The 12769-nt window shown below is 43.8% G+C and overlaps 1 protein-coding gene across 4 annotated transcripts in view; it reads right to left on the bottom strand.

The window, feature by feature from the left end:
- Positions 1 to 8695, bottom strand: part of FLRT2 (fibronectin leucine rich transmembrane protein 2) — a 61863-nt gene extending 53168 nt beyond the window's left edge. Inside the window, exons 1-2 of one of the 4 annotated variants that reach the window (XM_030452403.1) lie at positions 8416 to 8695; positions 8256 to 8343 (exon numbers count right to left, since the gene is read on the bottom strand). The gene's annotated coding sequence lies outside the window, so the exon portion shown is untranslated. Of the gene's footprint in view, positions 1 to 5115; positions 5198 to 7085; positions 7219 to 8255 lie in introns of those variants that run through there. The other 3 variants (XM_030452402.1, XM_030452406.1, XM_030452405.1) reach the window with 3 other exon arrangements.
- Between the last annotated feature and the right edge of the window lie 4074 nt (positions 8696 to 12769).

Raw genomic sequence — 12769 nt, 5'->3', positions numbered from 1 at the left:
TCTCAGAAGGTGCTGATGAAGCTTTTCATTCAGAGCTCTGACCTTTCCTGCTCTTAATGGGTCATGTAGTACTTCCGTACAGTTTGAAGCATTTACTATAAGGGAAGTCTCCAGCATCAGCCTGGCCAGATCTTGCTGAACACAGAAGTGCATGCCAGGGAACAGCTAATGAATCAGAAAGATGGAATTCAAAAATCTTTTGCCTGTAATTCTCCCTCAAGGTCCCTGACATTAAACAAATCTTGTCCATTTTGTCAAAATAAAAATTGTGGAATAATTTCAGACTAATTCAATCACAGCCAGCATTATTTTCAGGAAAGAACTGATTTGATATCTATATGATCTTGCATTTTTGAGCTAATTAGATGATCCACCGCAACTGACCACAATGAAGAAGTTTGACCAATGACCAGAACTTCTACCTCTTCACCTAATACTTTCACTGTCATACATTCACAAATAAATTATGAGAAAAGGAAATAAAATGTCCTCTACTGTATTCTGTGGCTCAAGATACGTCCTTACCTAAGCCAGAATTTGTAAAACCAGACTCCGGACCATTACAGTAATCTACACATTATTGTCCAAACTACCTTTTAAAATTATTCTTTTCCTTAAAAACGTTTTGACTCATCTTTAATCCAGATGTGTTGAAGAAAATTATGACAATTTCCCTTGTAAAACAGTAGCTGATGATGAAGTGTTATGAAAGTGGCCTATTGACTTGAAGGCTAAGCCACAATATTACCTGTGACCTTTAATACTCTGATTGGTAGGTTCTACAAAATGGCCCTGGCCAGGGACTGTCAGAACTAAGACACCTCTCATCTGAGGCCAAAGTAAAAATATCATCACATTGCAGGACCAAGTCTAGCAATGATCTGATCCTGTACATCAAAAGCCTACTGAGTTTTGCCTGCAAAAGGATCAGAATCTGTGACGGTGTAGCTTTGAATGATCAACATCTCTCTGTGCCTCAAACTTTTAAGAATACATCCTTGTATTAAAAAAGGCTTCTTAAAAAAAAAAAAAAAAAAAAAAAGTAAAGCAGTTTGAGATTGAAAAAAATATACAGGAGATTGTTTCTAGGCAAAGTAGATAGATAGATAGATAGATAGATAGATAGATAGATAAAACACGATTTCTTTTTAGATGGGATATTTTACAGACCTCCTTATGAATCATGAAGTTTTTGGAAACACTGAACAGAGCATGATGGATTTGTTTTAAAATTTTTCTTGTATTGAGCCATATCAGAAGACAGAATTGAAGACGGGAAAAGAAAACTTTTAGCTGGGTAAATCAATTAAAAAAAAAAAAAAAAGGTATAAGAAAGTCTAAATACCTTTCAGCAGTGGCTGAAAATATCAGATTAAATTGCCCAATTTCTGGGACATATTTTTTGATGTGACTAGAATCTAATTTGTTAAACACAGAATAGTTTTTATTTATTTCAAGCACTTCTTTGTTGATTATTACCTACAGATTAAGGTTTGGGTTTGTTTTAAATAAATGAACAAAGCATGCCTGTCAAGAAACATATTTTAATGATGACTTTTTGTGGTTGTTTTTCTTTAAAATAAGTCAATTACTTGAAAGGTGTCGGTTACATGTAGCTGCAGGGGAACAAAAATTCCTATCTTCAGTGTATGTCAAATCAGCTTTCTTTACAAGAATAACTATATATTACTTTTCCTATATTTTTCTTTTTTTCAAAGAAAAGTAAAATACAAATAATTTTTTTTTCCGAAATAAAAGAAAAAGAATTTTTATACCCCTAGGGCAAGTTCCAACTCTTTTGGTTTCTTGAAGTAATAAATAAAAAATATTGGCAGAAAGACTCCTAAAAAGACTGCCCAAGGGAGAGGGAAGGAAACACCTAAAAACATCGTATTACCAAGCGCTGAGGTAATCAACTACAATCTGGGAAATGTCAAACAATGGTATTCACCTACCCAAAGATATTGCTAATCAAGTCCTCAACTGCCATTTACAATCACTAAGTAAAACATGGAATATAGCTGTGGATATAAACAACAGACAAATTAGTATTGGGAAGCTGGGTTTAATAATCCCTAAAAGAGACCATCTGTTTATAAAGACCCCCTTTTCCTTGATCTCTGACATGTATTCCTACTATAGACACAGCTGGATTTTTTTTTTTTACATTCTTTAAACACCCTGCTACTATAAAGTCTACTTATAGTATATCTGGTCTAAGTGCTTGTCTCAAGTTTCAGTTATTATGTAAGCACTCAGGGGCAATAAAATTTCACATAGAGTCAGTCTGCTCTAGAGTAAGTATTAAAACATCAGACAAACATAAATGCAGTTCTTTTATTTCTGATGTTCAATACCACTGGATACTTTTCATGGTTTTCTGATTTCTGCAAATGTTTATTATTTTATCACTTGAATAGCTGGAACAGAGTTCTTTTCAAGTACTTGGTACACATTTGAAACTGGACTTTGGTTTTGTTTTCGTGTTTAATGCACTAGGAAATCGCACTGTCTATAATGGGTATGACACTGATAACCTGATAGGCTAGGTGATTTGCAGGTATAACACACCAAAAAAATTTCTAGCCTGTGTTTCTAATCCACTGTGGTGAAGAAAAAGGAAAAAAAAAGCACTGACGATACACGTCTCACAGATAGAGGTCACTAATGGACTGGATTTGAATCTAGCTGGAAAAAGCCTGAAAGTTACATGAAAGTAATCTAGTGAAAAATGAACTCATTTTGAGATTAAAGAACTAGCAGAGATTATTAAGAAATAAAGCTCTCACCTTCCTGGAAACAATATTATCTTAAGTGTGCCTTCTTTCTAGTCCTTTAAATAGAAAGTGCAGTACAGGAAAAGCCTGATAGTGGTGCCTGTTTGAACTCCTTTTTGTTTTCTTGACTTGGTAAAACTATGTCTCTCCTTCTTTTCTGCGGGGAGGGTAGGGAAGTCAGCCCTAATAACATCCTATGTTTCAGATACTGCTATTTTAAGCAGTTAAAGGCAAGCACATTCTTGATTCTCAAAGGAAACCATAGCCTATGCAATGCAGGTTCCAACTGGGAGGGTGTAGGGTTGCGCAAAGGAGATATGTCTATATCCTAAATCAAACAATCCAGCAGGCCAGGATATAAATGTGACTTGTAACAGTGGCTCAAATTAGATCCAGACTCTCAAAGCCAAATGCAGATAACATCACCTTATACAAAATACAGGGCGTATGTATGTGAGGAGAGACTCTCTTAAGAACACTGGTCCATTCCAGCACCACTTCTTGCTACAGCCTTGGACTTTGGAAAACACTGATGACTGTTCTAGTCACAGGTAGTTTTATAGATACTCTATTTACACAGTGCTCTGACTTGCTTTACCTACAGCACTCCTGGCCTACACTCCCCTACTTTTAACTATCTCGCTGCCAGATCAGGATAGAGAACAAATTAAATAGCCAACCCCCTACAATTAGTAATGATTTTTGAAATCTCTCCTATCACATATTTTACAAATCAACACTAACCTTTTAACATCATTTCTATGGCTTAGAAATGGTGACTTTTAAATAGCATGTTGTATCTTTTTGAATACAAAAATATTACGTCTCAGTGATAACATTGCATACACTGACTTCTTAAATAAGGTGGATAGGAGGTACAGGTACAGTACTTTTTAAGAGTTTTGGAAAAAAGGCTAGATGGATTTTTCTCCTTCCAAACACAAATATATTTGAAACCAATTCATTAATGTCCTCAGAAACTACAAGGACATAGGAATTAAGTCCATGGAAGTTTGGGGGAGGTAGTGTCTGGTTGGTTGGGGCTCTTAAAAACAAGTAGTGATCAACTTTTAAACTGGTTTAATTTTGCTGCAAGCACTGTGAAATTAGATGCAGTAAACAAACCTTACTTTAACATACACCCTGGCTTTGTGTGTGTTATGTGTGTGTGTGTGTGTGTGTGTGTGTGCACGTCTCTGGGTGTGAGACCTTACTTGCTTTAGTATCTTTCCCTGCTCCTCATGCAAGGAACCTCTCCCTTTCTATTTATCTGAGCTCTGCATTGCAAAAAGCAGCATCTGAAGAAATCTAATCAGTACCTTTCACACAGCGTACAGGAATTTACACGGATTTGTGCCTTGGATTTATTAGCTTATTGTAAGCCTTAAAACAGATTTCCTCCATTAAAATTAATTAAAAGCTCCTGTTGACTGATTCCGACCCCAAAAAAACGGTGGAGAGTCTTACTCTTCTACTTTGCTGCTGATTTATCTTTTACAGGGTTTTATCTCATGCCCTAGAGAGGTCTCTTCAGCTGTTTCAGTTCTTTTCTGCTATCTGTTCATTTTTGTTCACACCCTCCACGCAGTATTTGATATTCCGCCAGTGATCACCGTCTAACTCAGCAAGTCTAAGGGACCCCTTTTTACTCAGATATCCTGATCCAATTCTCTTAACCTCGCTCCCACCCACTCACCACCAGCCCCCTCTCTGGAGGCTGCTAATGGGAATCTGGATGGAACTGCCAGGCGCAGTTCCCTGCTCTCCTCGTCCTTTAGAGCTCTTAATACTTGCCAGCGCCGAGCTAGGATGACTGCGTCTTCCGAGCAAACCTCACTTTTAAAGTTCCCGTTTCCTAAATAATGCTAATGTTGGTACGAACACAGGGAGCTCTGCCGGCTCTCCGGCAGCGGGGGCAGCGCTCGGCTCTCTCCAACCCGCCCGGCGCCGTGCAGGGGCCACGGGGAAGGGGGTCATGGGGAAGGGGGTCAGTTTCGGCACCCGCCCACTGGGCACTGAAATGAGACCGGGTATCCAGGACCCTGCCGCAGCTGCGAGCTCCGAGTCCCACTCCTAACCCACACGCCGGAGTAAAATAACGCGGCGACCCTCCTATCACTTGCTGCCGGCCATTCATAAATCCGTGTCTGTGTGTGCCCGGTGCCGCACTCTGGCAGCCACGGGGCCCCACTGAGACGGAGGCGGTATTTGTGTCACACAACCTGATCCCGGCTCCTCAACTTTGCCTTCTCGGAGAAGCATAAGCACCGGGGTTTAAACCGCCCGGGGCTAGAATTACCAGGAAGGAAAAGAGAGAGAAATTAAAGACCAACTGTACCTGGCGGCGTCTGGGAATCCCTCGCAGGCACCGATCATAATCCCCCACCGCAGCTCTGGCCCCCCACACCAAAACTCTTCCGTCGCCGCTCCCCAGTGGTGGCCGCCGCCCGCCGCGCCGCCCAGCACGGCCGCCCAGCGCCGCTCCCGGCCGGCCCCGCGGGTCCGCTCCTCGCCGGCAGCCGCCGCCGCTCCGCAGCGACCCCCGCGCCTTCCTCCGCCCTACTAGGCAGCGGCATCGTCCTCCCCCCTTCTCCGCCACCTCCTCCTCCGGCGCGCAGCCCGCGGCTCTGGCATCCCCAAGGCACTTTCTCTCCTCGATTCTCTTGCTCTTCCCCGCCGCTCCTCCTCCGGTATAAAAAATAAACGAGAAAGGACCGCGGGTACGCGTGGTCTTGGGGCGTTTTGTTTTTTTTTTTCCCCCCCCTCTCTTTCTGTCCTCTGGAAATGATGAAAGGATCACATGAGGAGCAGACACGGGGAGCCAGGACCCTTGGAAGTCAGAGAAGGCATCGGTCACATATGTAAGTATATGTGTGAGTGCGTGTGTCTGGCTCTCTCCAAGTCCTGCGCCTGCCCTCAGCCGGGACTGCAGGTTGATCTTAGCAGCAATGATGCCTCAGATCTGACTATTCCCTGCTAATGTAAGTCGTGCCTTTTTTTCCTCCCTGCCTGACACCCCAGGGAGATGTTTACAGTAATGAATTCAGTTGATAGCCATCTCTCTCTCTCGCTCTCCTGGAGTCCCTCCCACATTTCTAGTTTAAAGAATGCTTGGAAGGCAGGGCTGCAACCTAAAGCTTTCCAAGAGGGAAAGTCAGGCTAGGTTTTCTCTTTTTTTTTCTTTCTTTCTTTCCTTCTTTTCCAACACCCCCACCCCACCCCCTCCTGCTTTTAACCCATTGCTTGCTGAGAGCATTTTAGTGAGATCCGTCCTTTTGGACTCGCCCTCCCCCTGCCTCGCAGTGAGGGAAACCAAACGGGCGGCGCTGCCCGGGGGGATGGGGGTGTGTGGGCTGCGCATCCCCCAGCCTCCCGCCCCGCCTCACAGTGCAGCCCGCCAGGCCGGGCTGCGGGAAAGGAAAGTGCGGGTAATTGCTGCCTTTCGCGGCGGGGCTGCTTCGGCCCCGTTGCTCTGGAGACTCCCGGGATGTATCGGAAGGGAAGCTGTGTAGTAAGCTGAAAAACTCGCAGAGCTGCGACCTTAACTGGGAGATGACCCCCCTCTCGCTGTAATTACAGCCCTGCTCTCCACCAACATGGCGATATTTCACGTGCAGCCGCCGGCAAGCCCGCCTCCCCCACCCCCTTCTTTCCTCTCTCCCTTTGCGAACTTTTAGGTAGGCAACAGCAGTACGCCATAAATATAACACAATAAAAGAAAGTCCAACCCTCAAGGAAGAGACGGACCTCCTTTAGTATTCCGTCTGATTTCCATCATCAGTCAGAAAGATTTTAAAACCGCTGGAGAATCCGCCTTTTGCCCTAAAGCGCTAACAACAACCTCCCCCATCCCCCCCCACCCCTACAATGTCTCCTGTGCACATTAAGTGCGTGTGTGTGTGTATGCATCCCAGGCTATCTGCGCTAGTTTGGGGGTAACCCTTCCCCCTCCACCCAGTTTCCTAGTCAGCTACTGCCTTGTCCTGACAAGTCCACTTAAAGGCAAGACTGTTTATTACCAAGAAGCGATAGGATACAGACGTCAAGGTAGGACGGCCGGGGGGGAGGGGGGGGCACAAAGAGGATTTGCCTCAGACTCCTGCATTAGTAAAGAAAAGAAAATGCACAAATGCTTTCTCAGCATAACATCTCAGTTACTTTAAGAGAGGGGCTGGAGAGAGTTGGAGGGAAGAAGAGCTGATCAATGCCATGTGTCGAGGAAACAGAAAAGGCAACTGAAATGCCTCGGGGTTTACTTCCCCCTCACCCCTGGCTGCTCACTAGCTTGCATTTTATGCTCAGGCGTACCTCAAAAGCAGAATCACTCGCCATTGTCTCCGCACCCCCTTCGCCCTTCGGAGCGGCAGAGGGGGCTAAAATATTCCCTACTTCAAAGGCTTAATAAGCCGTAACGAGGAGCCCACCGCAGAGCACCCGCGAAAGCGAGGGCGAGCCCAGCCACTGTGTGCTCTGCGCGGCCCCTGCCCACTCACTCCCTCCCACCCACCCTGCCCTCCACCCCGTGCCCTCCAAGGGGGCTTAGGAGAGCCACCGTGTATTTGATAGTCCCGACCCAAGCTGCCTGCCCCTCGTAGTACAGGTTGTGCCCTAACTAACGTGGGTAAAGGGGAAGGGGGGAAGAGGGAATAGGGTGATGGCACTGAAGTGAGGGCGCAGGTAGCCCTACATTTCTCAGAGATTCGGCGAGGGCAAAGAAGTTGAGGACTAGACCCCTCTCCCCTCCCGACCCCTCTGCCTCGGGGCTCGGAGTCTGCTATAGGCCCCCGGGATGAAGAGAAAAGAGCCCGGGGCCCTCCGCAGGGTTCAGCCATCCGAGAAGGAGCGGGTCTGGTACGGGTCAGACCCACTCGGAGAGACAGTGCCCGGCTCGGAGACAGGACTAGTCTGAAGTCGAGACTTTTCCTGCAGGTCCCAGCTGGTCCCGAGGGATGAAAGGATCAGGAAGCTCGTAGTGTCCAAAGGCGAATTTACAGCCTTTTTCGAAGGCTCTTATGGCTCCTATGATATTTGTATTTTTTTAAGGCTCTGCATACTTTTCAGTATATGCTCACGCTTATTTGCGCATGATAGATAACTCTTCCGAAGATGATGGGCAACTGGTGCATTTTCTCATGAAAAAAAATCCCTTCTAAATCTTTCTCATCCGCTGCCCACCCCTCCCTTCTTGCTCCACGTCCCCGATATGAGCAACCTGTCGACAACATATATGGGAAAACAAACATAGACTTTTCTGCCCTCCATACACCCAGTCACGGAGTAAAATGGGAATGCTAAAAATTTCTGCAGGGCTTCAAGTGACTGCCCTGCCCCAGAGGCTCAGAGAGGTTAGGGGGAATTATACCTGTTCCGCTCCCTGTCCCCTTAACCAGCCCATACTTCAGGTCAGAGGATACTCAACACACGCTTTGGTCAAATCAAGGTTGTGTCAGTCCAGTAAGTGACTTAAGTAGCTGTTACCTGCTCCTGCGGAGATGGGTCTTCCTCTGTAGGTCACCCAAAGCCCACCGGGTCCGGCAGGTTGAGAGGAGAGAAAGTGGCGTAACAGCTGGGATCCGGCATGGTATTATGTTAAGGATTACCACCAAGGTCTCTGTTTTCCATAGCTGGCAATGCTTACCATCACCCAAGGTATCTTTCAACGAAAGGAGGAAGGAAATTTTCTTTCCAAGCTGCTGTCCGGCCCGTCATTTGACCCTGACACCCACCGATGACACTGAAGAACAGGCTGCTAAAGCAGTTAAACGCCTTCTAATTTCCTTTCTTCTCTTTCCCCCGGCGACGCCGGCTGAACGCCACGGAGCGATCTTATCGCCGAGTGATCATTACTCACCGGTGACAACCAGAGATGCAGAGCTCCTAAATGAGGGTGACAGATTTCAAACGCGGGGCTGGAGCGTACTCAGACATATTCTTCCTCAAACTTTGCCTAGCAAGCAAGTCAGGGGCTTAACCCTTTGCAGCCCTTTCTCTCGTCCGGACACCGAGACCTTAGCCCATGGGGCAGCTGTTGTTTGCGAGGAACTGCAGCGCACACGGCTTTTGGGCTGAGGACTTTTTACTGCGTGTCATTTTCTATTCTTGGTTATTTCAAGTTGAGACAAATCAGAACCTCCAACTCTGAGGAGCAGCTGGAGAGCTGAATACTTATCTTTGGTTAGGGGCTGAAAAAAATCCTCGTGGAAAAGCAGATCTCTCGGGGACTCACCTGTGTGTGGTCCCTACTTTGCCACCGAATCTAGTTTGCAGACTGTCACACGCATCATATGAATCCCTCTCACACACGCATATGCAGAGCTTCTGCACTCTCCTCAGTGTGGTATGGCTGAAAGTACAGATTCGAAAGAGCTGTTTCACTCAAACCTCCGGATTCAACTCGTTTACAGGTTACTAATAACAGCAGAGAAAAGAGCAAGCCAGAAAGAAACGTAATTCCATCGGAAAAAAAAAAAAAGGCTGTTTTTCACACGTGCTCTTTGTAGTCAAAGGAAATATTTACCACCAGTAAACTCCAGCATGTCAGAGCATGTTTTCTCCGAAGCAAAAGAGAGATCTAAAAATGAAAGAAAAAAGCATGTACAATTCAAAGTAGAAATACATGGAAGCTTTCCAAACTCAGTACTACCAGCTCGCAGCCTGATGTCAAGACAACTCTGTAGCACTGTAATACGAAGGTAGAGAGGGAAACAAGAAAATTAGCGGACTCCATTGTTTTTCTAATATTAGTTTATATACATTTTTCAGTACATTATGATGTTTCTATTACCTTTCTCAGCCACCCCTTGCCCTCCGTCCCCTCGGTCCTCCACACCCAGCACACACACACACACACACAGACAAAAAAAAAAAAGGACATGTAACTGCAGCTGAGCGACACTGAGAGCATGCAGGGAGGGTGGACTACTGGGAGCTCCCTCAGAGCCCCTGTGGTCACGCTGTAGGACGGACACGGAGGCAGGTCGGTGAGTGCTCTCTTCATTAAACATGCAATTTAAGGCTGGACACGAAAGGAAAACAATCCTACAATACTGAGATTCGAACTCAAGCACAACAGGCCAATAAACTTCCTTTGACGAACGCTCCCGAGCCCCTCTCCCAAAAAGACCCCAGACCCTTTAGACATGGCTTATAGAGCTGTCCTATTTGTAACAGAGGGTGACCTCAGCGGAGAGCGTGATTAGACCTGACCGACTGTAGTTTCTCGGGCAGCTGCCGCAGGTGCGCAGTGGGAGCTCCGCGGGCGCGGAGCGGGGCCGCCTGCAGGACCCCCGGCGCGGCCAAGGTGGCAGCAGAGCACAGCGCTAGGGCCGAGCGGGCGTCGTAGCCGCAGAGGGGGAAACTCCTCCGTTTTCTCCGTCCCCACACACTGGTAACGCCTTCCCCCTCCCCTTTAAATCTTGCTTATAGCTTGATTGCTGGGGCTTTAAGCAATTTTCCTCCAAAAAAATGTTGGCAGCGTCTATTTATTTATTGTCAAGCTGCAGTGCGTGGTTGAAAAGGATGTGAACCTAAAGAATACAGAAATGTATTCTTTTAAAATTATCTGTGATCATTCAAGCTAGCTAGCTTGCAGTGATGGTCCACTGATCCATAATACAATCTCACTGATTTTAAAGAGAATGTGAAATGGGATAACATTAAGAAAGACTAAAAAAACCCAAAAACGTCTTTCTCATAAATGTTTTTGTTATTTTTTTTTCCTGCCTATATTGTTAGGATGAATTCTACAGCTTTCAGAGAAGAGGGTAAAAGTAGCTGGAAATAGTTCTGTAGCTGGGAGGCTAGTCTAAAACATACTTTAAAATCTCAATTTTTGTCCACAATGTTGAATTTTGGACCTTAAATTCCTTTTTTTTACACCTTAGTTCCTTAAACAAGTCCCTAAATTTCTGCAGTTGTCGAAAGGTAAAAATCACAACATGGATTCAGAATTTTTTTGCAAAATGAGTTGTGGTTGGTTTTCTTGTTGGTTTTGCTTGTTTGTTTGTTTTTAAAGTATATCGAAGGAAGGCAAAGCAAGGAAAGGAAGAAAAGGCAAGGGAAGGCAAGGCCAGGAAAGGCAAGCAAGCAAAACGAAAAGAACATTTAGAATAGTTGTCCTTGTTTGTTGTGTTTCTCATCAGCTCTTTCTTCTGTCCCCTTTTCCTTTTTGTTTTTTTTTAATTTACTGACTTGCATGTGTTGTTAAGTATCACCTTGTAATAGTATTCATAATTCCTTGGTTTGCTGTACTTCATAGACCTGACCTAATAGAGGTTCACTCTTCTTTCCTTGAAGGGATTTCTGCATTTCCCTTTTGACAGCATCATGATAAACTATTTTTATGGATTGCCTTTGGCCATACTGAACTGTCTTTTCCCAGGAGATACAGGAACCCAGGAGTCTTATAGATTTTTTTTTTTAATTTTTTTTTTTTTCTTTATTACTGAGGAGGATGTTACAAGGTTTTGTGTTTCCGGCCTCTTTGTCAAGTTGATTTCCAATAATCTTCTTTGCTTGTTTTGGGTTTTTTCCTTGTGCTGAATTCTTGACAGACTTGTGTCAAATTTTGTAAAAATCAAAATCTGTCCCCACAGATGTCATTTGGTAGAATAGACAAATAGGTAAGACAGGAAGGCTGGTCTGTAACATTTTATTATATTTGAAACAATAAAAAAGTGTATTTTGGCCAGACTAAACTGTGACAAAGTATATTATGTATCATGCCACCTAATTTTAAACAAAAAGTTTTATGGAAGACAAAATTCTATGTATAAGTCACTGGTTGCTTATCTTAATGTTTAGTAAGAAAACAGCTAAAAACAGATGCATAAGTATAGACTACAGCCAACAATTAATTGCATCTGATGAAATTCAGGTGATTGAAATGTCTAAATTGTAACAGACATAAGAATCTGGCAGTCATTAAACACTTATGCATTGATTCTTACAAGGGAAAATACAAGGGAAAAATAGAATGATGAGAAAAGCAACTGAGAAAAGCTGAAATAACACCCATAAGAAGAAAAAAAGTTCATTTACAATTGACCTATCCACTTCCCATAGTGGGACTGGAAGGCATGAGTAGAACCTTGTGAACAGCATGCAAATGGCCCATGTAAGTTCTTTACTTAAGAGATTCTAAGTAAAATAATGAGGGTCCCTTTGGTTGTCTTTTCCAGCTTTTACAAGAAAGACAATTTCAGTTCTGTCACTGAACCTTTACCTTTCTGGAAGAAAAATCCACACATTTTTATCAGACATATTCTAGCTGCACCACACGGATTTGAAACACCACCTCAGTGAAAGTCTCACAGCATTCATTAAGCTTCCCCGTTATGCATTCATCACTTCTCTTTTATTCTAAGTGGAGAAGGCTAGAAGGCAGACTATCAATCTATTCTAGAAAAAAACATCACTTTCTGATCTCAAGGCCATCTGCCCTATTTCCCAAGGGACCTCAAATTCTAATTTTCAACTGATTAAAAATACAGATTCATTTGTACTTTCTTATCCACAGGTTCAGCAAGCTAAAATCATTCTTTCACTTTTGCCTCTGTCAAGTCTGTTTCTGTAACTTCTTGTGTTTTCAGGGGGATGGTTATAAATACAGAAGAGAATACAGAATGACCTAAGAGGATGCAGTTTTCTTTCAGGTTTAGAATTTTGAGGATTTATAAAAATTGGAGTGGAGAAAATTATTTTAAAAGCCTCTTTAAATTTCAGTATAAACTAATTATGTGTAGTAGGATGTAGATTTTTCATTGAAATGTATTGATTTTTGCTTTTTCTGCATTAAAGAATTGAATGTGATAAAGGGGTAATGCCATTTTGTGAAGCCTTTTCTAATCCTCCCTGTTTACTTATTTTAGAACATACCTTTGGAAAATGGATAGGTGAGCCGGAAAATTGGTTTAAATTACCCAAAAAGAAGGTATAAAGACACCAGGGTCAAGAATCAGAGGCTATATGATTACACCTCCAAACTCATAAAT

The sequence above is a fragment of the Calypte anna genome, chromosome 5A, assembly GCF_003957555.1.
Source record: "Calypte anna isolate BGI_N300 chromosome 5A, bCalAnn1_v1.p, whole genome shotgun sequence".
Taxonomy (NCBI): domain Eukaryota; kingdom Metazoa; phylum Chordata; class Aves; order Apodiformes; family Trochilidae; genus Calypte; species Calypte anna.
This window is presented reverse-complemented; position numbering and strand designations above follow the sequence as displayed.